The 27,195-nt window shown below is 45.7% G+C and overlaps 1 protein-coding gene and 1 long non-coding RNA gene across 10 annotated transcripts in view; one reads left to right on the top strand and one right to left on the bottom strand.

Annotated features, from left to right (window-relative positions):
• Window positions 1-27,195, top strand: part of LOC3292140 (hemicentin-1) — a 160,396-nt gene that overhangs the window by 97,351 nt on the left and 35,850 nt on the right. The window lies entirely within an intron of this gene.
• On the bottom strand, window positions 8,717-18,751 carry LOC133393557 (uncharacterized). The gene is made up of 2 exons (XR_009766249.1): window positions 18,441-18,751; window positions 8,717-8,972 (listed from the first exon to the last, which is right to left on the bottom strand). It is a non-coding gene; the product is annotated as an uncharacterized LOC133393557 (long non-coding RNA).

Genomic DNA, 27,195 nt, shown 5'->3' with positions numbered 1-27,195 from the left:
TGTATGAATCTGAATCCCAAACCAATCAAAAATTACATGCGTCATACGATTGTTTCAAGTAAATTGATTCACATCAGCATATTCACTGCAGCAAAAAACAAAACACCCCGTTATAATGCTGTCACAAAAGCTTTCCTTCAGTTACTTCTTGAATTGCTTATTCCTACAATCACTCTCGCACAAAATACCCATTCTCAAACCCAAATTACGCTAAACAGCAGGCCGACACAAAGCCGAACAAAGCGTGCCTTTGTGTTTGTGCTCATATGCACGGAAAGCAAATAAAATATGATCTCAACATTTGTAATCCTTCGACTACAGAACGGAATGCTACATTTCTAGCGACAAAATATACGCCACACCATCTTTCAAATCTTACACAGAAGAAAGCAAGCTGCTGCTCTCGGCCCGGAGAGATTGCATCGCTGGGTACCATTTCTACAAATACTGGCAAAATTGACCGAACAAAAGCCATTTTACGGCTTGTCGGCAAGAAGATGGTCGAGGTTCCTTGGTAGCTGCACGGTCGGTGGTGCCGTGCTGCCAGCGGACGGTGTTAACGGAAGGAATGAATCATTTGATGAAGCGTCATAAAAAAGCTCCTACTTGTCGTTACAGGGCAAAATTTTATGTCCATAAACCATATTTTCGCTAATGCAACATGATAATAAAATCTTCCTATCGTTTGATCCCTCCGACGATTGTCCTGTACATAGGGGAGGATCCACCAACACAGACACACACACACACACATACACATACATACATATATATATATATACGCAGCGTGAAACAATATTTTTTATCTTATTTCCTTCGCTTGCGTCTATTGTTACTACCATCGGCCACCCTCATATCGTTAGGAGACAAAGAACTGAAATCTAATTTTTTGTTCCTTGCAAGTGTGAGAAATGAAATCTGCGAAAGTTGTTTCACTCCTCTTGAGCAGCCGGAGCTAATAAATCACAAAAGCGAAGCCAGTGTGCCAGGGTGTCTTTTAACGGCAAATATTATTATCAGTGGAGTTTTGTGCTTTGAGCTAAAATTCTTCCGCCGTGCCAGCAGGAGCTTTTGAGATATGACTGCATTAAATCGAACGCAGTTACGGTGTTACCGTCCCCCACCATCGGTTTTTGTTGTTTCCCATTCTGTACTTTCCTCCATATATTTTCCATTTTTCTCCACCTCACTGCATCCACCGATGTGAGCGTTAGTCAAGAAACGAAAGTTCAATTTTAAATCTACAAACTGTGCGAGTTTAATGCTCATTTTCTGCACACCAACGGCACCGGCCGGCCTTGGTTTGAGCTTACAAAACGTTCAACAATCGGTGGCCCACTTGTAAAAGTGGTCGCAATACTACTCGACTCGGTTGGAGCATGCCCTAGCGGCACCACATGCACACACTGCCGGCAGTAAATTTTACACAAAAGTAAAACCGAACAGATTTATGAGGTTATGTGTCATTCGTTTAATAAATGGGAAGACAGGATGTTTTTCATTGGATTTCCTGGTTTTTCTCAGGTCATCCCGGTCGACGGAGCTTTCCAAAAACCGAATCCACCAACCCTCCCTACACCTACCTACCCGGGGAGATGAGATGGCTTTTTCGCAGCCGGTCCTGTCCGCATCCTACAACCGACGCACATCCTAAACATATGCTTTTAATATCCTCACGTCAGGCTTGCGACGGTGCCGTATCGGTGTTCCCTCTTGCCAGTATGTTTGCAGACAACCGCAGCAGTTCATTTGCATCGAACGATGCCTAAGAGACAAAAGTTTCGTATCCCATTCTACTTAGCCACTCATGGCCATAGGAATCCATATGCTTTGGAACAGTTGCGCGGTGCGGAAATTGATTTCGCCGTGCTGCCTACATTGAACCATGTAAAATGAAAAACCAACAACAAAAACGGACTGGAAAAATCCATTTTCTCTGTTACTTGTTTGTGTGTGAACAAAAAAAAAACACTCGTGCAAGGAAACACTGTACCCAAAAAGCAAAGGAAAACATCCTCGACAGTGGGAGAAGTGCTACAAGCACAGGCACCCTAGCTAAAGTCGGTTCCATCGTTTGGACTATTAGAGCATTGCTAGCGAAGTTGTTCAAAAGTAAGTATGGTAACCCTGCCTAACCTAAACCATATGCCCCGTGGAGAAATATTTGATTTATGAAAAGTGCGTGTCGTGTTTCTACTTCCAACTACAACATAACGCGAATGTCACGCCAACTCTACCAGCTGGACGTTTCTTCCAATTCCTACACTTGGTTGTATGGCAACGGTGTGTACTACCTTTCTTGGCAAACCATAAAAGACCAACTTTAATAAGTGCTCTCACAAATAACACCTCGGCCACGGTTAAGCCTTGTCTAATGAACCTGGCGCTGGCTGGCTGGCAGGTTCGGGTACGGGTTGATTCCTGCCTGTCAATGCTCCTACCTAGCACCCGTTATGGCCCACTCGAACGGTGCGAATGGTTTTCCCATGCCATCGTGTTTCATGTCCTGTTCCTATGCGTTATTCATTCATTAACCCACCTCCAGCATGGGCCACACTAGCGTACAATGTAATTTTCCGTTCGGATGTTTGTTTTCCACCTCATATGTTTTTGCACCGTCCGTTGCTTCGGTCCCACATGCCTACACTTACCAGTGGCAGTGGCATGGGGATGAAAGGCGCCTCATTCACGTCACGTTAGACGCCGGACATTCCGGTAGATATAAGCATCCGGAGTCTTCAGGCTTGCCGTACTAGCACGCCACCCTTGAACGGAGCGTATATATTGTTGTCACGGTTTTTAATAGAGTGTATTATCTTAACAACTCAATCAAATCATGAAGCAACTCGACCACCGGTGCTACTTATAACAAATTAATTCTATTCCTTTCAACAGCTTGGCTACATCTGTAACGGCATCGTGGTTGATGGTTAGCTCCAGCAGAAGTATTTTTTCTACTTAAAAGCTGTATTTATCTACACCCTCGTTGCCACTATAAGTAATACTCTGCTGTAATACGATGATAAAAGGTCAAGGACGTGTCATGCGCTTTATGTTCATTAACACGATGACTCGCCAAACCCATCGCTAATCAGCGTACACTGTCACTGCTTTATACAGTCTATTGCATAGACAGTTGCCAATACTAGATTAGTTTTAAAACTCTCTACGTCCTGCAGTATCAGAACACACAGTGTGGAAGAAACAAAAACAGAAGATTATGGTTTCAGCGCGCCCAGAGTCGCTTACTTTCTCTAAACCGTTCTGCGGAACAGCTAACTTAAAATTAATCTAATGTGTATCGTTTACCATTACGACTAGCTGCTTCCCGATCATGGTGCACCACTATTGCGATAAAACTAAAAATTTAATTAACGCAACAGCAAACCCGTCAGAATCGTATTGTACCGTGCCGTTCATGCATACACTTCCGGTAATAAGAGGAGAAACCGAATCTCGTTGCTCCGTTACGGACGGTCGAAGGATTCATCTCCGCACCAGAACTGGAAGCTCGATGTTGGGATTTAGCGTCAACGTAGAGATCTTTGCAAGACTTTGTGTTTATTATGCATTCCACATTCAGCAAGCGCTAGTGACATTTTGAAATGGTTGGTCGTGAAGCAACTTCGGGACGTATTTACATCGGGAAGACAGTAGCTCATCACTACAGCAACTTTGTCGGATAATCTGTACAAGAAACGTTCTCTCATTTTCTAGCTCTCTCTCTTTGTTTGCCTCCTCGTCACTCGTATCGATTCTGAGCACTTTCCAGCAGCAGCAGTATGTCGCCACTGGTTTGCATGTCGAAAAGTTTGATTCAATTACGCAAAAACACTCTACATCTCAACTAGCAGCGCATGTTGTGCTTTGCGCGCCATGCAGCGCTCAGTTGCAGCTTCTGCTTCGACGATCCTTTTTTCCGTTTCATTTCACTTTATTCGATTCGGCCAAAGTTTCACTGCTGAAGAAACTGCACTATTCTAACGATGTATATAGTCAACACAACAGAAAAAAACAAGACTAAACGCCTCTTTGGCTCTCTCTCTTACCCTCTTTTCCAAAGAGTATTTTTCTCTTTTACCTTCACCAAAACCACGCTTTAACTTCTCTACACATCGTACAAATGTGATAGCGAAAGCGGGTGAGTGGTAAATGAAATTTAATAGAATTATGTTCTGCCAAGTGAGTGGAGCCAAAACACACCAAACTAAAAAAAAAAACAACATAAACCGGGATTGAAACATACAATAAGAGCAGAAAATCCAGCATCCACCTCAGAGCGGAACGAATAAAAGGCAGCGTGCGGTCTACTTCTCTATGCACTATGCGATACTGTGATGGGGAGGAATGGAGAGGATGCAGCAAGCTCTATTATGTGTGCATTTAACTTCCGAATTCGTACCTCCACTTGAGGCAAAGAGCACACCATTTCGGGCAGTGCAATTTAAGCTCCGACGCTGCTAGAGATGTTTTACGAAAGCCATTGTAAGAATTGACTAGCTGCAGTTGGGCTAAATTTCTTACAAAAGCTAAACCCCGTTCGTGAATCGCTCTGCACTACATTAAACTTTTTGTTTTGTTTTTTTCCGTTCCTATGTTGTATTTATTTGCCTTCGCATACGATGCACAAGATTTTTTCTATACACAATTTTCCTATTCAGTAGTCCTATTCTCAAATTAAAGGAGCTGCAATTTTGCTCTACTTGGTCAGAGCTAGTTTTATTTTCTTACTTTTCGTGGTTGTGGTGGCTAGCGGACAACCAGCCAAAATAAAAATATCCTGTAGAATCTTTGTGTTACCGCACGCTCAAAACTACCTTCTGTGGAAAAGTGCTATCAAATATCCTCTTAAACAGCCCGCCTACCGAATTGTCAAGGATGAATTCATTCATTTACCTATACAACCCGAATGCAATTGACCAACGGTGTGACGAGTTACTTTACAACAAACTTTACTTCCACCCAGGAATGACAAAACATTTTGGATTGAATCCGTGAAAAGCCAAACTTTCGTTCCTAACTACTAGCGACGACCTAGCGCTCCGGAAATAACTTGCAGAGCAGCGGGGTCGAAATTGTCCCTTCCAAACGTCAGCCACTCATTTATTGATAAACCTGTCAGCAAATTGACTTTCCAAGTGGCTCAAAAGCTCAAGTTTGTTTACTTTGAAAGCGAAACCACCGCAATACCAGGATATTGTAGTGGATAAACCCGACTGACGCCAAATCGAATGAAACCCGAAAATGGCTCAAGATAGGACGTATCCAGAGCCAAAGACCGGTTAGAAAGCGAATATAGAACAGGGATCTGCTATAGCACTAAGCACGAATCGGAAGTGCGGCCAGGAAAGTTTTGTTGAATTTCTTCAAGAATAACAATCAACTCATCCGCCGTGCGTTTGAAGCGGACAGCGTAAGGGCGGACAGAGAGGAAAAAACGCCGACGCCGTGAATGATTCCACCACACTATCTCACATTTAGTTGCCGGGGTACCGCCGACCACGGACACCAAACAAACGCATCTTTCACTTCGAGGAAACATCATTCCCATTTCATCTTAAACGGTTGCCCTTACCCATCCCCCCTCTCCCCTATGATGGCCGTAAGTATCAGAAAACGACAAATCGTAACCCAAAACTGTCGCATCGTATGACGACTGTGCCGAGGGTTTCCACAACAGCACCAGCAACGGCCACCGGCCCAATCCCCTCAATACCCCCTCACGAAAGTGGAAAAGTGTCTGTCACACTCACTGTCACAACTTTCTGCTGCCTGGAGTTAAGGGCCTGGCAGATAACTTTCCTCCACCGAAACGGCAAGGTAAGAGATCAAATTAAATGTTCAGAACAAGTTTCTGCTCGGTGGCTTTCGGCCCCGCCAGGCAAACTGTCAGTCATTTCGCGTGAGGATCGAGTTTTTGGCAGCCGTTTTCCAAAACCGAGCACCAGCAACGTTGCCTCCAATTCTGAGGCCTGTTTCGATTCGTTGGCAAATAGATCAAAGAGCCGACAAAGTCTGTCGTCTGTGTGTATCTATTTGGCTGTCTTTTCCCAACTAACGTAGCACGAAACGTCGCGGCGTACACCTGATTGAAACGAGCACACACACGCGCACACGCACACACTGATTGTGCATGTGAATTCTCTCAATTTGTTTTGCATTCTAATTTTCCAAACATACCACCGCTCGGAAACATGCGTCTAACGTAAAAACGGGAATCATGTTTGATAAAGTTCATAACAGTTTAGAAAACTGTGGTGGACTGTTAGAAAAATTTCAACCTCACGTTTCAATCTCGATGCCTCGAACTGAACGGAGTTAAGTAACTTTCTCCATAACTCGACTCAACTCGCAATCAATGTAATCGCGAAGGGGGTGCAGAAGACTGCAGTTCGAACATCGGTATCGCTGGGTTTCCCTCTGTGACGAATGTCAAGTGCAACTTGCGCGAATACATTCGCGAAAACTTTACCGTAATTAACGATCCATTCGTTCCTCGCTCCCGCACCGCGTGCCGCCACCACTCAGAGACTTTGCTGCAATTTTGCGTCGAAGCGTAAGTTTTCAAATTTTATTGCCAGTGGCATCAAGAGCTATGGCCGATTCGCTCCGACGACACAGTTGCAGAAAGCTTCATTTCGTTCCCGGTTTGCTCTGAAAGCCGTCTTGAAAGTGCAAAGTACACAGCGATTGAGTGTTTATTACCCGGACTATCGGCATACCTAGAGCTGGTAGCGGGGCCGGGGGCTTTGTGCGATTTTGGGGTTTCCCCGGGAGCAGATCCGCTCAAACGGTTGTGGTGGCGTCGACGGCGGTGGCGTCGGATTCCTAAAAGTACTGTATTGGTATTAAACTTTCAAGTGAAGGAAAATTAATAGCATAAACCTGAACGTAGCGAACGAGACGCAGCTTCCAGTTGGGCAGGAGTCTGGCGCCGTTGAAACCATTGAAACTGAGGATCCTCCTGTGTCACGCTTTCTGGCGCTCATGCAGCTGAGGGAAAACTTTGGAGAAAATGGTAAACTTTCACTCGCACTCCGTCGTCTTGCTATTTTCTCGCTCGTCTTATTTCCTGAACCGGTGTTGCTTTTTTTTATTATTCGGTATTTTGAAGTTAGTCTGACGGAGTGAGCGCGACAGAGAGTAAAAGCAAAAGGGACAGAAAATGAAATCAATATCGAAACCTCAAACTTTACATAGCCAGCTGCCGCCTACGAGGAACCACTCCCTCAGGCCGCCAGCTGGACGTACAGCTTCGAGGACGTCGGAACACCGACTGCCGACCCTTCCGAATCCGCCCAAGCTCAACTTGGTACGCCTAAGGTGTACGCTCTGCTGCCGAAAAAGGTGACAGCGCCAAGAATGGTTTGCAGTATCGGGAAAACGATGACGACGATGATGATGATGATGATGATGGTAAGCAGCCATGATGAAGATGGTGGTGATTGGATAGCTCTCATTTATCATTTTATTGCGAGGCAAGTTTTAGCGTAGTTTACACGCGATAGATACCGCTCCACCACACTACTTTCTTTGGGGAAAACTTTGGTCATACGAACTTCGCGATTTGCTCTGCGAGCATCACGGATGGTAATAAATCTTCCCAGCCCGCACTAACGCACACTGACTTTCGTTTCGAGGGCGTGCATTATTCTGGATGCTGCTGGCCACCACTCGCTTATCGCGCACACGCGCACATATCCTTGACAAAACGCGCGCACGGAATGAATTCTTGCGATCAGTTTCGGTGCCCATCATGACCATGTGCAATTATGTTATGGCTATATTTTTCTCTTGGTGCCACCACTCATCAAGCCCTTCCCATTTCAACGATATATGGCGACGAGGGGGGCAAGACGAGCAGCAATGAAAGTTTTTGTAATTTTCATATCGTATAGTTCTTATCATCCATCAACATCAACAACCTTTCACCCTGGTCCAACGTCTTCTCTTATCATCGGGTGGTTCTTTTTTGTATTTCTCACCCATTGCCCAATGTATTCGGGCCGCCGTAGCCCATCCGTACCCATGCCGGAGTGTACGCGTCTGTGGCCGAGCTCGTTATGCTGCGACTGCTTAACTGTTCACACCATTACTCAATTAAACGACTAACCTTTAGCATGTCTCCTTGCCCGCCCGGCACGTGTGCTCCATCTCTCAGCAGGAATTGAAGCGCTAACGATATCGTTAGCAGGCACAGACGCCCGGCAGTTGCCACATTCGATGTTCCCGACTCGACGGTCGGAGGACACTCAAAGCAAACAGCAGAGTGTGCCGGGCGTCACAACCGGAAGCCGGAACCACCAGAACAGCATCGTAGGGCATGGCACGTACGTGTTAACTAAACCCCGTCTCCACCTTCCCGAGGTGCGCCCACTCACTCCCTAAACCTTCCCCGCTCGCTGTGCACAGGAAACAAAAGGCAAAGAAACCGGAAATCCACCCTACTTGTGCCGTGTGTACCGCCGTGTTCGCACCAGGCAGTGTAACAGGATAAAAAGTTATCTCCCGAGATGTTTAAATAAGTTTCCCAACTGGAAATTGCACTTTTCTTTCATTTCCCTGCTCAACCGCGCTCGGCTGGTCAGCTTCCAGCCTTTCCCTTTGCTATGTGGCGTTGGTGTGGCTCGTTCTGCCTTTGTTTCTGCTTCATCCTCGACTTCAGCAGCTTCATCCTCGACTCGACTAGAAGCCGTTGGGGAATGAGCAGCACAAGTTAAAATTAAATTCTTTTATTCCACCATTATTACTCGCACCCAGCGACCAGCGGGGATTGGTGGTGGTGGTGGTGCTGCTGCTATTCGAACTACATTACCACCATTTCGCTTGGGATCGACTGGTCTTGCCACAAGCTGTTCCGGATGTTCCGGTTTTGCACTTCTTCTGCCTTGGCTGCTGTTTCTTGGTGTACCACGGACGGTGCTGCTGTTGCTGTTCTGGCTGCATTTCCGTAGCAGCGTGTCTCTTGCTCTCTGGTGCATCCAAAGTGCATAGAAAAGTTGGAGAAAAAATATAAAAATTAATTTACACATTCATAAACAGGCGGAACAATGAATGAACGAATGAAAGAAGCCTGGTTTGCACGGGATTGGACCCTCAGGGCCCAATACAGCAAATGACACAATTGTTAGGCTGGATGGACGAAACGTGCTGTCATGGTAAATGGTAGCGATTTTCCTGCCAGAAAGGCAGCACCGTTTCAGGACACATCCTACAAACGCTGACATGATGTCTTACTACTACTACTACTACTACTACTACTACTAATACTATTCCAGGCTGCTGCCATTACAACGCACAAGAGCAGTGACGAAAAGGCATTGAAAATGGAGCCTCCCTCCATCGAGACAGAGCGTCGTGTACCTTTTACTGCGCCTCGAACTGCACTGCCAAACTTAATTTCGTTCCATTAATGCTAATGAATGGAGAATTTCCATAATTTTCATTAGTTTTCTCGCAAAAATTATTTCTATTAAAAGTTTACCCTACCTAACACACCGGCCCATACATATACCGGAGGACCGAGCTCTACCCGTTGCCGGTTGTACCGTTGATTGTACCGCTAGTTTACTTGTAGTCATTAAAGCATTCACTGTAAAGCAAGAATTGAAAGCTACAAGTAACTCGGGCCGTGCATAATGTACTGTCGCAGCAATGTAATGCAGTAAACAAAGTGTTCCTTCACATTTCACAAACTTCTCGCTTATTTACCGCCATCATCCAGTTCGTATCCATCGCTAACGATGCTATCGGCACTGTAGCTAGTATTGTGGCAACGGATTGTGACACATTGCGATTATTCCCCCAAATAAACTTCAGTGTTTGATCAATATGGAATGATTATTCGGATCAAATCATACAAACTATGACGGGTTTATTTGCTGTCCGTGTAAAATGTTGTGATACATTGTATTATGACTATTTAACCGTAAACATAGGTATACCATATAAGTTGACACTGCTCGTAAGAGGTCGTAAACAACTGTAATAGCTACATGCACATACAAACAACAAAATTATCATGTTCGTTAGTTTGGGTTGAACTAAAACATACTGAACTGAACTTCGTCCGCAAACACTAGCGACAGCCACTCAAGCAGAGTGGCAGCTAATGTGTGAACTTAGCCGCGCATGCTAAAGTTAACATTACACCATCAAGCGAAAAGCGTATTAAAATAGTGTAATTTGAACCAGCAAACAGCGGGTAACCTATCGCCGGCATAGCGCTTTCGCTGTTTCGGTGGTTAACATTAATTCGTACTATAAAATTCCTGCCCCCTTTTCCCGAGCAACCCTCGCACAGATGACACGTTACGACGCTAGCAACACTGGCTGGCTTTACCAAATGGTGACATGACCTAAGGCGGTGCTGCTGATGCTGACGAACCTGGTTGTTTCGTGACTGGGAGTTTTTTTTATACATATGCGCACACCGACCGGGCCAAAACCAGATCATGTGTCTTATGGAATGTTGTGTTTCGGCTCGTTTGCAAGGTGAATTATTCCACCGTGTGACCATGCTCGCCGCCCGGTTCCTTCTGCTTCTTCGGCATTCCGGGGCCGGGTGAAAGTTTCCTGCTCTCCCGTTCGATCGCATAAACCATGTACGACGATATAATTTCCTGCGACGTTGCCTTTAGCCTCCGCGTACCCAAACGGTAGCCCGGCACGACCGATAGAGGAAGCGAAAGTAATAAACTAGAAGGAAAAATTGAAATTTAATGCTACCATATAATAATCATATTATGAGATACTTTATTATTATGTATGCCCCTACAGCACGGTCGAATGTGTTCGCCTCAGCATCCGCTGCTGGGTTGTTTACGCGGTCACCTAGTGCCCTGCACGCGAATGGGTGGGTTTTATGGAAAGTGGCCGTATTTGCGTTCGGATTGCATACGTGTTAAACGAAGGCTTTCTCGCACAATCCCAAGCGCCCAAGGAATGTTAATAATGTTGACACTTTAAATCCGGAGAAATCTCCAACAGTCCGATTGGTGTACGCTGTTTGAATCAATCGACGGAGAGTTATTAAAATGGATACTCTAGTTCTCACATAAATATACAGTAATTAAACATAGTTATACTTGGTGTTTCACCCTTGGGTTTTAATCATAATAAGGAAACAAAATTAGTGTACGCTTCCGCCCATTGCAAGAAGATTGATTTTCGCTATGTAACTGCTTTGCTACGTAAAATATTAAGAGATTGCAGACATGAAAAAACAAAGTACAGCTCGATTTTTAAATCTCCCCACTCACATTCCGGAAACGGTTAACGCATCATATTGCCATGCAATTACACTTGCAGTTTGCATCCACTCATTTCGCTTCACTACCCCACCGTTGCATATAGGCACAGCCGAGAGCAAATAAAAGCGCCACTCAAGGTGTGAGCACCTTTATTAGTGACACTACGCGGTAAACTATGACATCACTTCTTTTCAAATACAACAACCATTCTCAGTGCGCCCTATCACCGTTAATGCGTCTCCTATTTTCATAAACCTTCGCGCACAGTGCGCATAATAGTACACGTGCACGGCTGCATTAATGAAAACTTCGCTCTATTACTGCTTTTGCCAAGCATTAACACGAAATACCTGTGCAGTGCACCAAACAAACACCTCTCAAGAGCAATTTTCTTTTGCTAAGGCGTCGGCAATTGCACTCCAATGAAAGCTGCATCCCATTCACGGGCTGTGGGGCCGTGCCAGTAACTACCAGCGCCCGGTAGTGGCCAGATACTTGACGATGCTGCATACATAACTAAAGAACATTATGCCTCCACTTACCGAAAGCACACCTCCCGAGCGCTGCACTATTTACAGCTGGTTTGCTCGTACATCTCAAGGGTGTGGGCTCCTTTTTTCCTCCACAAGACACACTCAAACGCATACACATGTACTCTCAGACGGGTGCGAGAGTGTGGAAATGAGGTGCACAGATTTTATTCACTCCGGGTTTAAGCTCGCCCTCCAACACTAATGATTGAATAAAACGTCTCCATTGTTTACAAGATTATGGGGACAGGAAGACTAAAGCACGCCCGCCCGCCCAATCGTGGCCGCCAGTCGCAGTTGCCACCGTACAGCGGTTTGGGCGTTGAGTTTGATGAAGTTATTAAGATGCGAGTAACTGGTGCAGGAATCAAAGTGGAACGCCCATTAGGCGGGATAATTGTTGCCATTAGCGCAGAATAAAACAGTGCTATCGGAATCATTGTTATTACTGTGAGCGTAATGAGCGTTTCTTTAGATAACGAGAAAGTGGAAAGAATTTTGATTCGACTCTACTTACAAAGTGCGTTCGCTTGAATCACGCGTTCCGTTGCATTGCAAGCGGCTACTTCCCAGGGCTACAGTTATAGTTGACCTGTTTAATGGAACTTTATTCTTCCTGCACATAGACTTAAAAGTCTATTTATTGGAATGAAAGTTAATGGTTATACAGAAGTACATACACCGAACTGGCAACTTATCTTCAAGCTCAAATCATCTATAAAATTGTACTTAAATAACTAAAACGAAGTAATGAATTTCTGGTTGACATATGATGAAAAGAAAAACGGTATTACAAATATGCATCATGATGTATTACGCCAATGCCAATCCACAATACCGCATGATCTCTCTATGCCATTGATTGCCTATCCTATCAGCTCATTCCTAGCAAATGTAGAAGCTTATCCAAATGTCATTCACTTTACATTCCCAAATGCGATTAAACATCTCCCCCAACTCATTACGAGCCGTACGCCACCACCAGTACGCATCTCAAACGTACGCCCTAAACCTACTCATAATCTACATCGCCAAACGTCTTAGATACGGAAAAGTGAACCACAGCCACCGAACGAACCCCATCCATTCCAAGCCCCATCATCGCGTGGTAACGAAAGGAAAGCGAAAAACCTTTCTCCGACCGTGGGAATTGGCCCGACCAAAGCCGTTTCGTGCACTGCTGTCGCAGAACAATAGCACCTTCCCCCGCCGTCGAGTGGGAAAAGTGTGTGATGGCTTATCAATCAACTAGGAAGTCGTAGGTCTGCTGCACAGGTCGGGAAAAACAGATAAGCAGCGTGCGGGCGGGCACAGTGAAAGACGAAAACATCGAAATCGAAAGATCGGGAGGGAATTATCATTTTTCTTCCGCTCGTTCTTGAGAGGCAATGGCAAAATTACCTTTACCATGTGCGCGCCGCCTCCTTGTGTACAGGGCGCGTAGTGCTTCATCCTGAATCTATTGTTTGCTTCCGAACCAGCGTGACATTCGCGTCCTTGTGTGTCTGTGCCGGGGCGAGCGGCATCCTATTGACATCTGGCTGCCTTCCTTTCCTCTAGTGGGGTGTGCGGTGGGGAGGAATTCGATCGAATGGAGTCACCGTTGGGAAGCTAAAGCGGATGAGTGAAGTTACACAATGCCATCAATACCAAACATCTCGCACATTCAGCCACGCATGAACACACGCACACACATAGCGAACTGAGACTGATTTCCGGCGATTTCCCCGTCTTATTCTGCTGCCTGCCGGTGGCGTGCTTTGAACACCTTTATGGAAAGAATTTATTACCCAACATCACGCATCGAAGCCGAAAGCACCAAAATCGCCCACCACCCACGACCACCCACATGGCGCTCATCCCAATCAACCAGATAATGTACTCACGTCTCACCTTGCCACTTTCTCCACCATGAGTAGCAGATATCATCTCGTCTGCCTGTGGTGTTTCGAGAACCGATACCACCCCACCCGAAAAAAGACACCCATTCAGCCAGCCGGGACCTCCTACTAGGGCCTTCTCTTCCGGCCTGTTTCTTCGCACTCCACAAAGCATGGGTGCTTTCTTTCGATCAGAGTTTTCCCTGCACAAGGCTACTACTGATGCCTACCACCCACCGCCCCATTTCCCAGCCACTGCAAGTGTTCTTGTTTCGGAAGGAAGAAAAATCACCTTACCGTTCTTCACGGGCCCACTTTCCACCCAGCAGTTTCCCGTACTGTGACACCCGGCTCTTGGCCTTTTGACAGTGTTACCCAACGGAAATCGACCAGCCAACCATCCTTGGCCGTTTTCTGTTTCACTCTCGGTTCGCTGTTTCGTTTGCTCCTCCGAGGTGCTGATTCGACCTAGAGCCTTCGTTATTTATTGCGCTTTTCATCCTAAGAAGTGGCCTCCTCTCGGTGATAAACACACAGCGCCGACGGTCGGTCCCTCTCTATCGAAGTATGCACTAAAAGAACACAGCAAATGTATGTATCTGTATGTGCGTGTGTGTGTATGTGTGTGTGTGTGTGTTTAAAGAAGAAAGCTCGAGGAAAAAGCTCTAAATGATGCAGGGGAATGGGGCATTTGTATGTGGGCATAGGCCCACAGCCTTGGCGATAAGCGCCCACTGGAGCCACGCTTGTGCCGCTTTCAACGTCTCGATCAGAATAGACCGAGCATTGCTATGCGGCGAAGCGGCAACGGAAGAGGAGGACTTCCTTCTACTGGGACACTACACCGTATAATGCTGTACGCTGTTTTTATTCCTGCTGTGCTTTCCTTTATTTTTGGTTCGCTGTATCAGGGAACACGGGAAGAACCGGACGTTTGAGCAACGGCTGCGTGCTGCTCCGTTTCATGCTTGCTGAGTGGATAAATTCATCATCCCTTCCAGCCTGGCACCTTTTACGCAACTTCTTAAGCGTGCTGGGCGAACTTGCCAAACGATACAAATGAAATAAAAAAAAGCAACCAGGAGCCCCCAAAGTTCTCCGTCCCGTGCTGCTGCAGTCATTTTGAACGTCCCTTTGTGTGTGCGTTGAAAGCGCAGAGTCAAATGTTTGTCGCAGCATGTTTGCAGCCCAGCGCAGCATAAAACATATTTAATGAGAATACCTTTCAATGGAGGCAGGCGACAAATAAAACACAGCTGCAAAGCGCTGCTCTAGAAAAAAGCTTTTCAGTCGAAACGCAACCATGCTGTGCGGCGAAAGTTTATGATGAAATAAGTAAGCCCAGTCAGCGTTTTGCTCAACACAAATATAATTATGCCATATTACCTTTTGATGTTGGTGTGAAGTCAAAATGTTTCGCCATTTACATTTGTACTCATGAAAGCTTTTCGGTACGCTTTAGAATATTCAAATATTCAATAGCAATATCAATCAGCGGTAACCACAAATTGGGTTCATTATTCTATTTATCACAATTAAACACCTCTCAATAAAGCTTTTCCCCTCTGCCTTGCCGTAAGGGGTTGTTCATCGACTTCCTTTTTTACTTCTAATATCGCTTTAACCAGATTCTTACTCTTCCTCTCTAATTTGGTAGCTTACGTGCTTTGCCACACACATTAAACTATGTCATATTTTGACACATTCCCAGCATCGTCTAACCTCCTTAAGAAATTGACACAAAGTCGAGCCTATCCCTCTCTTTCTCAAGGACTCTTCCAGCAAGAACGCGTAGGAGGAGTTTTGCCGTAGTTAACATTTTTATTACATTTCCCGTCCGCCACTTGAAAGAATCTCGACAGTATCATCAGCATCATCATCATCAACGCACGACCAGTAACACACAAAGCAATCCTGCATGCGAACTGGCTTAAATGTATAGCAGCAGCAGCAGCAGCAGTAGCAACGTATGTGAGAAGCCGGCAAGTGGAACTTTTTACGACCAAGTTATCGAAGCTGTCGAGAATGCTGCCTGGATGAGTTTAGCTTTTTTTTTCGCTCGTTCGTGTCTTTCACGTTCTTGTAATTACATTTTCCGTTACCATGGCCCATTCCCGCGCTCCTTGATGCTCAATATGGGTTATGATTATCCACGTGTCACCGGGAAAACAGGTAGTGAGGTGGCTCACGTATACGCAAGTGTCTGATTTTTCTTTTTTGCTCTCTCCTTGTCGTATCGTATCTTCAAGAATGAAGAGATAAGTAATCATATTAATAAGTTAATACTGCCAAGATCAAAGAACATATTACGAAGTCCATCCACGCTTGTCCGGCCAAAAGGCGGACGGGTCCGGAAGCGGCAAAGGCGGTATGTGAGAATTTTAACCAATAGGAAAATCTTATTTTTTCCTGCTCGCATACAAAGCTCCAAACAAAAAAAAGCGCTCAATCCGGAGAATGGTACGAACGAAAAGCAGCGCACAAACATACATACAGCGCTGGCTTCATTTGAAATGCTACAAATAAATTATCCTGGCTCTTACAGTGGACCGAGACGAAGGACACACGCGAACTGCTGCTGGTTTCCAGCATAGCAAAACAAGCACGGCCGGTAGCGTACACGCGCTGACCGTAGATATCGTAGAGATGCGGTCCAGTAGCAGTGGCCAACGGGTGCAAAAACCCGACCAGTAACGAACAGTCCCCGTGCGTTCGTTCATCCTGCAACTTTTGGAGCGTAAAATTTAAACAAAGTTTTCGCCCGGGTCCTCCGTCCGTTTCACGCCTCCTGCACACACCGAAACCTTAAAGAACATCGTCCGGTCCGGGTTCGACAAAAGCGGGAAATTATGCTCTCCCGATAAGCTTCGTTAGATTCGAACAAAAACGTAGGCCACAGCTTTGCAAACCCACCACATCTCGGCCTTGCGCTATGCGGCTACAGGAGCAGCAGCAGCAGCAACCTTGATTGGAACAAATAAATCAATGCGGGAACCGATTCCGGTGAATCGTTGCTAGAGCTCCAATAGTACAACCGGAATGGTACGTGTAGACAAGATTACAAATCATATCAGACAGCCACACCAACCAACCCGTCCGCCTTCTGCCTGGGCTGGTGGTGCAGCCTTTCCCAAAAGCGACAAAAGGAAGTACCTTCTTAACCCTGTTTCCCCTTCACAATTTCCGATTTCGATTGAGGAACTACCGGTTCCCACGAACCCTACGTCACACTCTGCCGTCTAGCTAACGCTGCCGGGTCGGGTGTGCTAAAAGGATACCGGACAAAGTTCGTACCGTCTGCGTAAATCATCGATCCGGAAAATGAAGGACCTTCTGGACAGAGAGCTTTCTCCTGGCGCTGGGTCCTGAACTTTGCCGTGACCGAACTAAAACAGTACAGTGTTACGGAATGCGCGTTTTCTTTTGTGTGTGTTATGTGTGTGCTAACCGTGATGTACGCTACCAGTATTCATGTTTTTTGTGCTTTTTGCTGATATCAACCGTTTCTTCTCAATTAGTTCAACGACGGCACAACATTGAACATTTTGCATACGACGTTGAGAGAAAAAATACAGCCTTACGCTACAGAGAAACACCAAAAACGATGAAATAAAAAGGTCGATGTTATGTAAATTAATCAACACGGATACTTAATTGTATCATGTCGGAACTACCAGCCAACGGTAGAAATATCCCCAGGCAAGCTACATAAAAAAGATCCAGTTGATCACTTGTATGTTTACATTATCTGAGCAAATGCTCACCAATAACAACCTTTTCGCAAAGTATTCTTCGAAATGCCAAAAAAGACTCACATTCTGCTCGCTGTCATTAATCCTATCTCTGTAAAAGCAATTCATAGCACAGGATCGAATGGCACCGCTCGGTTACTCGAATGGCACCGCGAATACCACGCACTTTGATTCAAATAACCATCAATACTCCTTTGCCACACCTTTCATTCGGAGCGAGTATCATCCCAGTTGCGCTGTACAGATCCCTTTCGGCAATAACTTTTCCCGGAATAAATCTATGTAAATTTCTCAACGTACCTTATCTCTTCGTGCGATATGTACGGTTCAGCATTCAGCATGACAAGTGGCGAAAGTATGTCCGACATTTTGGCAATCGCTTTCACCAAGAAAAGATTTCGGTTCGATCGCTTTGAAGAATGCGCTTCCAGAGCGGGAGCGAGAAGGTAAAGCCGAGGTAACGAGGTAAAGCCAATCACCGAAGGACCTGAATTGAGATTTATCATGCCTTCGTGTGCGTTCGGCAACGACTTCTGTCCGCCTGCCAGTTATGATGATTGCGGCCACTAATGCTCCACATCCCTGTTGGGTTCGTCCGAGTGCCACACTCATCTCTTCGAGCACACTACTAATTGGGAAAAGTTTTTGGGTCAGGAGCGAATCAGGACACCAACCGGTCGTCAATAACTTAAAATGGTTCTTCGAAAACAGTTTGTGTCCCAGCCGGCATGGCATTACTCTTCCTAACGATTGCATTTGTGAAGCAACGCCTTTGCCACCAGGGACCACTTTCATTCGGTCAATTGATGTGTTTTCATCGCTCTTTTTTCTGTTTTTTTTTTTTTTCAAACAATCCCAATTCAATGTTCATTCATCACTCCATTTCTTGATGAAAATTTTAAACTTATGCCTTCATCCAAAAATTCTCCCTCTCCGATGGCGTCGCGGCAGAAACTATACCTTCTGTCAGTGGGAATGGCATGCATGTGTAGATCCAATTTTCATCATCTTCCGCCTGCAGCTTACCGTATTTTCACCGTTTAAAATGCACGTGCAGAGTCGTCTCGCAAGCTAAAGCGAAATCACACACAGTAGGACGATGCCGGTGATGATAGTTCACCCTCTCACCCGTAACAGGGCACAGGCGGGCACAGCCTGAAAGGACAATTGGGGAGACACTTTTAATTAAAACGTTCAAAATACGAACCTTCTGGTAATGGATTGGTAAGGGAGAGGGAAAAAAGGTACAAAGATCGTTTCTTCATTGCTTCTCCTACCCATTTTGCAATTGAAAAACCAAAAACAATGCATTCCTTTTGCCTGAACCTCGGCCTCATGTCCCGCCCTTCCTTTGTCACACACGGGCATACTCATACACAGAAATACAAGCTGAGCACATAGTATCTGTGTCAGTCCCACCAACTGTTCGGAAAATAGTTCCAATGAAAAATGCTGACGAAGCTTGCTGGCGCAAGAATTCTTACCACTCACTCACGTATACGTTGAATCCGGGTTCATTTTTCTTTCCAGCGGACGACCAAAACGTTCCTCCCGGAAGCTAAGGGTAGCATGCTTCAGATGCATCCTTGAAACAAACCCCTTTAAGATAGGACAATATGAAAGCACTTTCATTACATGTCACTAGCAGCACTTGGCTTCAAAATGGATGGGTCAAATGATGTTTACATTCCGGTGCTTGGGCCGTGGAAAACAGATTCGCAAACTGATGGATGGGATGGTAGCCACGGGCGGATGATGGATGTGGATGGTAAACTTTTCGCTGTACGGTGATTTTTTAACAATGGGTATGGAAGGTCTCGCCATTAAGCACATGATCCAGATGTGCATGTGCTTCTAGCGAGCAAAAGATACCTTAAGGCAGCGTAAAATTTCGCTCATTGATCATGTGCAATTTGGAATTAATGCCTACCACCGTTTTATACCACGCCATCCCTTCTCATTTTTAACCCTATTCGAAGATGATGAGCATTCACATCTAACATGAATGCAAAAACTATCGCTTCCGTAATGGCTGTGTACTAATCTAACAATAATTTCCACCATGGTTTATGGAACTTGTTTTAAAACGTAACGTCACCTACAGCTTATCGAATGACATTAAGGTGTGATGCCCCTTTTTGTATCCGGTGAAGGATAACGAGCTTGGTACTTATCTTTTCTAAACACAATTTGTGTTTTGAAATAAAAAAAAACTACCACCACCGCTGTGATGAAAATTTCCCGGAAAAAAGGGGTCCGCTGGTAATGAAATAATCATTTAATATGCATTACACGTCCTACCACGTGGCTAACTCGCTCGAACGAACGATAATAAAACAACGGAAGCAGCGTCTAAAAGCTCTCCGACACAGCAAGCTTCTTTGGTGCGGATTTCCTTCACCTCCATCAATACCGCTGCTCATCTTCGTTCTTCCCTTTTTTGCCGTATGCAGTCGGACTGCTTTACCGCGCGCACGTCCCTCGGTATCATCGAATCGACCTTGGACCGGGTGGAAAGACTTATGGCGGATATAGGACGATGAATGTGTCGACAGCGGACGGCGGCGGTGGTGGTGGTTGAGTAATTGAAAAATAAAATCTAGGAAAAATGGAATTACTTCCCCAACGCACGTGAACCCGCAACAAACCAGAAGAAGAAGAAAAAACGCCCCACGAATGAAAGCACACATGTGGGCTCTCTCTATGAGTGTATTTATGGGGGTGGTCGGGAAAAGCCACTTTCTTCCTGTTGCTGCTTTATAAGCCAGTGCCACTGGTCCACAGCCCCAACAGTAGGTTGTCCTCCTGCGCTCTCATTCGCGACGCACGTATCGCTTACTCATGCAATCCGTTCTACACCGGGAGGAAGCCAAATAAAGTCGGGGCCGCGTTTTTGCATAAGTAAGCCAGCGTTAAATTTATGGTTGTATCTAATGTTACGCTGACAACAAGCAATAGCACACGAGTATAATCACACACACACAGTCTGTAAGAAATGTTTCTTTGCGTAGGAAAAACCCCCTAAGACGCGGTACGCAACGACGGTGTTGTACTGCAATGGGTCGGGGGGAAAATTTGGAACACCCTTATTTTGGGGCCACTTGCGAGACACAGACGAGCAAATAATGTAGGTTTTCCATATGCATGCCAGCAAAGGATAACTTTGGTCTTTGGGGCGACCTTCATACACGACGTTGCGTGTATCGCTGAATGGTTTTGCCTTTCAGTACCATTTATATGAATTACCCATTGTATAATCGCACAATGAACAATTCATTTCGAGCCTCTTTATTTCCCTCTGCATGAACAACAAGCAATTGGGAACGGAAGAACAGAAAACAAATATTAAACACTCATGTATTCAATTAAAAGACACCTCATCCTCTTCCTAATGCTACTAATGGTTATGACTGAACAAATATACAATTCAGGAGGGTTTCAATTTGTTTTCGTATCTAAATTTAGTCTCCTTCTACATCGGCACGGGACCGCCAGTCCTGCAAACAAATTTTGTGCACAATTTCAGTCAAATTCCCGGCGGCCTTGCATTCCATTTATCTCAGATTTTATATTACATCTTCAAATCCTTTTCTTTTTTTTGCCGTACTCTAACACCAACTTCATGCTACAAGCTTTTACCAGTTTGGTCCTTTCTAGCCTTGTTTCTGTCTGTACTCCACTTGTCAGCAACCGAAAAATCAAATCGCTCCAACAAGGGCCCCGCATTGAACGTTGCTAACATGCCACGGTTGTTTGATGCAGTCCTCCAAGCATCGCCATCTCTCCACAGTTTTACACCGTATGGTGACTGTCATCATGCGACTATGTGTCCTGCCGCATTTGTCATCCTTTGCCACAATCACTATCCATCAGTGCCCATCAGCAGCCGCCCAGAGCCTTGGCCAGCTACACACATACACACACTCACACCCACAAAAGTCGACACTCTCGGTCGGCCGTGGAAGGTCCTTGCCTTGCCGTCATAAATTTAAAAAGAGAATCTCCCCCAAAAACGAGTTTAGGCTCACTTTCGCCACATTTGATGCATGACACTTTTACGGCTTGTCAGCGGCAGTCTGCTTGATTAATGTATCATCTGTCGTCTGTACGCTTACAGGCTCTTCCTCCCACTCTCTGTCTCTTTCTCTTTGTATAGCTGGGATGTAACTTTTCTTACTCGCTTTCCTTCTATAAACATTCGCATCCGCCTACTCTCTTGCCTTTACATATCTTTATGGCCAGCACTCATTTCATTTTCCCAACCCGCCAATTTTCCTTGGACTATTCCATTTTTTCCCTTTTTCTCCAACCATTTTCCAACAGCTTTATCGCTCTATCAGTCCCTTTTTGCGCGGCTCGAATCTCTTACACGACAAAACCGCGGGCCGCTCCCGTTGACGAGTGCTCACACTTCAGAAAACCCAACCTTAGGGCTTTTGGGAACCCAGTTGTGTGGTATTACACTGCAAGATACTAATGCTTTTCGAATTATATCCACCCGGGCAGTGACTTTTTGCTTCCTCATCTCATGACTGACTATACAGGGTACACTTGCCATTTTACCAGCCAAGCTCCGTCCACTCCACATCCTCGAAGGGACCAACTGTCAGCTTATATGCAGATCACCGAGCAACTTTGTCAAAGGCTTTGCGTGACCAAGACGACGACGCGCACCCTCCCTTATCGGGGGGAGGTCTAATGATTTCATAATTAGGCCCGCCGCAATCATCCGACTGGGCACCGGGCGTAAAAAGGCTGCGAAAAGTCGGCCAAAGCTAACCGACCGAGCCTAGCCGCGGGTGTACACAGATGATTTTCATAACTGCCACAAACCAAACCCGAACAACAGCATTCAGCGGGTTCCGCGATAAACTAAAGCTTCCTTTGGCGCAATTATCTGCTTTATGTAAATGATTCTGACAATTTAGCACTGGTGGGGGTTGTAGCGGAGGGTAGGCTAGTGGAACGGTACTGATTAAAAAAATGCCCCTCGAAATAAAAGGATTAAAGGGACTGGCCACAAGAATGGGACGAGCCCCTACCAGGAGGCCAGCAGTAGGCGAATGGTGGGAAAATCTTTATTCTAAATGTAGAGCGCTTAAATAGGCCATTTCTTTTTCTTTTATTTGTTTGCCTGAGCCGATGAGCTGGTGGATTTCAGCTCATTATGAAAGTATCACTCGACCATGCAGCCACCAGATGGTGCCAAAAATGTGCCCATCTGTTGGAAGAAGTCTTAGCATACGGGTGGAGTCCAATGCCCCGGTCCAAGGCATTAAACGACAGTTTCCTTTTTAAATTAACCGTTTTTTCGCAAATGAGGTGATTATTAGAGTATTAGGTCTAGATGAGTAAACTCCTCACAATAAAGCGGTGGACACAAAAGGATGCCAACCGGCACACTATTAGCTGAGCGATGGGGGCCGAATTTAAGTCCTCTGAGTACAAACTCGAGTGGTGATGTACGGATTCGCCAGCATAAGCATTTTACTAGAATTACTATAGCACTGCTCTACTATTCCGCACAATTGGTATGGTATCAAACGTAAAGCATTATTAATTATCGTTTAATCATCACAAACAGCTCTTTCGTACGAGTGGTTGTGTTTGCCATAAGTCTTCGGTAATAATCGATTCTCAATACATTTCACCAGACACAACCGATTGTTGGTATTAATTACCACACCGAGAACCAAGAGCGCCCTACTTTCATCCCGATCGCGCTAGTAAATGGCTCTGGGTTGTTGCAGCAAGGTCCGGCCAAGGATAAAGAGAAGAAAGAGAGAAAGAAAAAAAAACCTCCATCCGAGCGATCGCGATTGCAACAGCTTGCCATATATTACCTTCCATTCTGATTTGCGATAGCAGCAAAACGATTTGCTACTGCAACCAATGCCGTACCCCGGGGTTGATCGTCCGGCTACCCAACAACAGGGTCGATTCCACTTCAACCATTAAAAAGCGATAAAATATCTCTTCCCGATTGCACTGCTGCGAGCGCGTGCACAACCCAAAGCACAAAGTGTGCTATCCATTAAAACGCTCCAAACCCGACCCGGGCTTTCGAGGAAGAGTGGAAAAATAGACATTCGAACCAGTGAGCTGGCCCGGCTGGTCCAGCCGCCGGTGCCTTTTTCCCGCCTTGGTCGCACCACAGCATGTCCGCTTCGGCTGCGTGAATGGGTAGCCGGACACTAGCTTCTTGACCATGATACGCGCATTCTTTCCCCGCGCACAGCCGGAACACGCTACATCAAAACACAGCTCGAGCACACGGCGGTCTAATTAATAATTTATGAAGTTCCCGAACCAATAAAATTTCTATTTTTATTGCCTCCGATACGGGGCAATCCGTTTCACTCCCGGAAATCAATATTTATACTAATAAACTGATTTATGGAGTGTTTTGTCTGATATCTGGTGTACTAAATTTTCAATGGCCGCACTTGGCCCCCGGTATTGCGTACCGCTCAGGGATTTCGGCGGCCGTGAGATTGGGTGCTGCAACCGGCTGCCATATGCCCTACTACTGGAGCTGATGGGTTCTTTTGCAACCGAATTCTACCGTAAACACTATCCCAAAACTACTAAAGCTCGACGTCCACGTCCTGGGATGGGAGTTTAGATCTAAGTTCTGGACACTGTCCACTTGTGTGGGTCTTTTGCCCACCAAAACGAAAACGGATAGCGTTATGCTCGTCTGTCGTGTTTCGTCGTACGTTTTCGAAATCCGGCCTGCCAACCACTTCAGGCCCTGGCGTCGTATCATTGTGATTGCACACCGTGTAGAACTAGAAACTACTCGCTCGGTACGGAATAACGATGGAACCACTCCCCGTTTCTGGCATTAGAACCGTTTTATTACCCTTCTTGTATATGCATATAATCGGCACACAACAAACCATTCCAACAACTCAAATCGAAGCACGATAAAGACCGTTTCCTTTACCATTCTGCACGGGTACGGCTACTGGTTCCGATTTTCGTGAGATATTCTTTATTGTTCCGTTCCGTTGGTATTATTTTGGATTTTCGTGTCCAGCGGACCCGGCTGGACCGTCTACGCCGTTCCTTCCATCCCACTGCCGTACTGTGTATTGCGAAAACAACGGTTAAGCAAAGTTTCAACAGGAACTGTGATTATGATAAGCTGAATTGAGTTTATGGGTTGAGTTTATTTTGTTTCCACTTTGTGCTGGATGTGTTTTTGCATAAAGCCTCATCGCACGAGCCTCGTACGAGTCTTTTTCGGGGGCACTATTCGCCAGCCATTCGGGGGCATTTGCATTTCTACTGTTTTCCTTTCGACATCGTTGGCGATCGGTTTCACACCTATGGTGGCAATCTATCCCTGAACTGGGCAAACGCATTAGCTCAATCTCTTTTCACCACTGAGAGCCAATTTCCAAAACTTTGCCTTCTTTCGCATAACTTTGCCATTCGCCGGCGGGCCGAATGCTCAATCGTCCAACGGTACACACCTTGTAGCACACAATCGGCAGAATAACCGACCAACAAACGCTCAAACTTCGAACGGGTAGCAGTTTCCTTATCAGGTGGCCTTTATCTTTATACTTATGTATCATGAACGACTTAAAAGTGGCCAACGGTACGTGTACCCCGGTGCCCGGTACTCCTTATCCGTAAAGCAAACAGCATACTAATGCTTCGCTGCGCTCGCACCAAGTGTACGATATTCGGAAACTCCTTACACCGGTCACCAGCCCTTTAAAGCTTTTCCTCACACTACGCCCTACGTCCTGAGCGCTGAATAACATTACAATCGAGACGAGGAAATGCGCCAACCGATCGTTGGCACCACGCCGCGCACCATTTGGCACCGCCTTTGCAGCTGAGCCGGTGGGCCCCATGTTCGAAATAAAGAAGGAAAATTTACGAACGGAATAATGGCGTCGGCAAATCGCGTGGCCAACTGGCCAATACGAATGTAAATCGTGCGTACCCACACCCCACACCGTAACATTTCCCGAGCACGAACGTACTCTGACTCTGGTGGAATGTCCATACTCTTTTTGGCCGTTTGCACACGAGTTTTATTTCACGTTCCACAGTACATTAAAATTAGGGTCAAGGCGACTGAGAAAATTTGGCGTCCAGGAAATCTGCTCCATATGGAGGAGGAATGGACTGTCGGGTGTGCGCCATTAAGAAAACCCATGCTCCATCCAATCTATTCCCCTTGCTGTTTTTGCCTCGGATTTCCCCTGTCTTTCCGTATGCTCGTGCCTTTGTTTTCGACAGAACGATTTACCGAATGATTAGTGTCGCTCGAAGGTTTTACGCTAATTATTCGTGCCAACTGTAAATTGGTGAGGCGGGACTATTTAACGATGTTTCCATTGACGCCTTACAAGCGTTCTTGGGAGCAGGTCATAACGAGCGTACATACTTTGAATATTTCCTTCCTTCCTACCTTCTTTGTTTTGTTTTATTTTGTTAAACTTTCACTACGACCCTGCGATACGTTTCATTAGAAGATTTATGGTTGAATAAACCAACAGCGACTGTTGCTACTCAATTTAGAAGAAAGGCTAACCACACACAAACCAACCCAGCGCCATTAATTGATAGTGGTGACCTCCGGAACTGTCAGTTTATGCAAAGTTTTGAGAGTTGTGGCGGGTTAAACACAGTATAGACGTCGAACAAACAAACTCGCAAACACTCCGCATACGTGGCTGGCAATCGCCAATCACATCGTCACACGGCAGCAATATTGTCACGAAACAAATCAACGTGATTAAAGTTCATAAACTCATCGCCCGTGCTAGCACACCCAGGTACACGCACAATAGGGAACTCCTTAGGTCTACCACCTTCTTTTTTTTTGTTGATTCAACCTGGCCCAATTATCGTCACCTCGTATCGGACCAAAAGGACGAGCTAAGGGTATTGAATTCAACCGGTGGTTTGATTGCTATCGGCCTCCAGTTCGGGCTCATAATGGCCTGAAACCAACTGCCAACTGGCAGTCCTACACCTCACCCTCGTCGCCCACAACCCCTACCAAAAAGGCTTAAATGGGGACGGAAAATTGCGCTTACCAGGGATAAAGCCTCGTGGCTGGGCGACCCCATCGGGAAACACCTGCAAAACCGTCGGGCGTAATCACGAGCGTGTAGCAGCTACACCCGGCTCATGGCAACGAGGAGAGTAATAGCTTTTCACCTCCATCACTCACGAGAGACTAATTGCCAGGGAACCAACCAATTAATCGTTTTCCATTTCGTTGCCAGTTTCGTAGTATTATTTATGTTTTAACTTTCTTTCTTCATCGCATCTCTCTTTCTCTCATTTCTACTTTCTAGGTAAGTTGAATGACGTTTTACTATCCGTGTGGCTGCCATCGGCGAGTGCTTTCTAGAAGTGCCGAAAACTTTTCCCACCCACCCGCCCCGGAGTGCGCTATCGGTGTGGAAATTAGTTTCCTCTGACGATCGCACTGACCTGTGCTTCGTGCGTCAGCTGGTGGCCTTGTAAGTAGGGCCATTTTTCAGCTCCACCAACTGCAACGGCTCAAGAGCGATGTGGTCGATCAGGTGTACGGAAAGAACTTAAGCGATTTGATTCCGTATGTATTATGTAAATCCTTCCACTCATATATGTCGAGTTTCAATTGTTGCTTGAAAAAATGCTGGTGGTTAGAAGTATTTCTTTAATGGTCTTTCAAATCCAACCATCCAGTACGTGCGGTGTTACTCAATGCGTTGCATACCTATCCCGGCGTGTACACGTTCACCTTTCCTAAGTTCTTGTCAAA

The sequence above is a fragment of the Anopheles gambiae genome, chromosome 3 (assembly GCF_943734735.2).
Source record: "Anopheles gambiae chromosome 3, idAnoGambNW_F1_1, whole genome shotgun sequence".
Classification (NCBI taxonomy): Eukaryota; Metazoa; Arthropoda; class Insecta; order Diptera; family Culicidae; genus Anopheles; species Anopheles gambiae.
The sequence above is the reverse complement of the archived record's forward strand: the minus strand, read 5'-3'. Positions and strand labels throughout refer to the sequence as shown.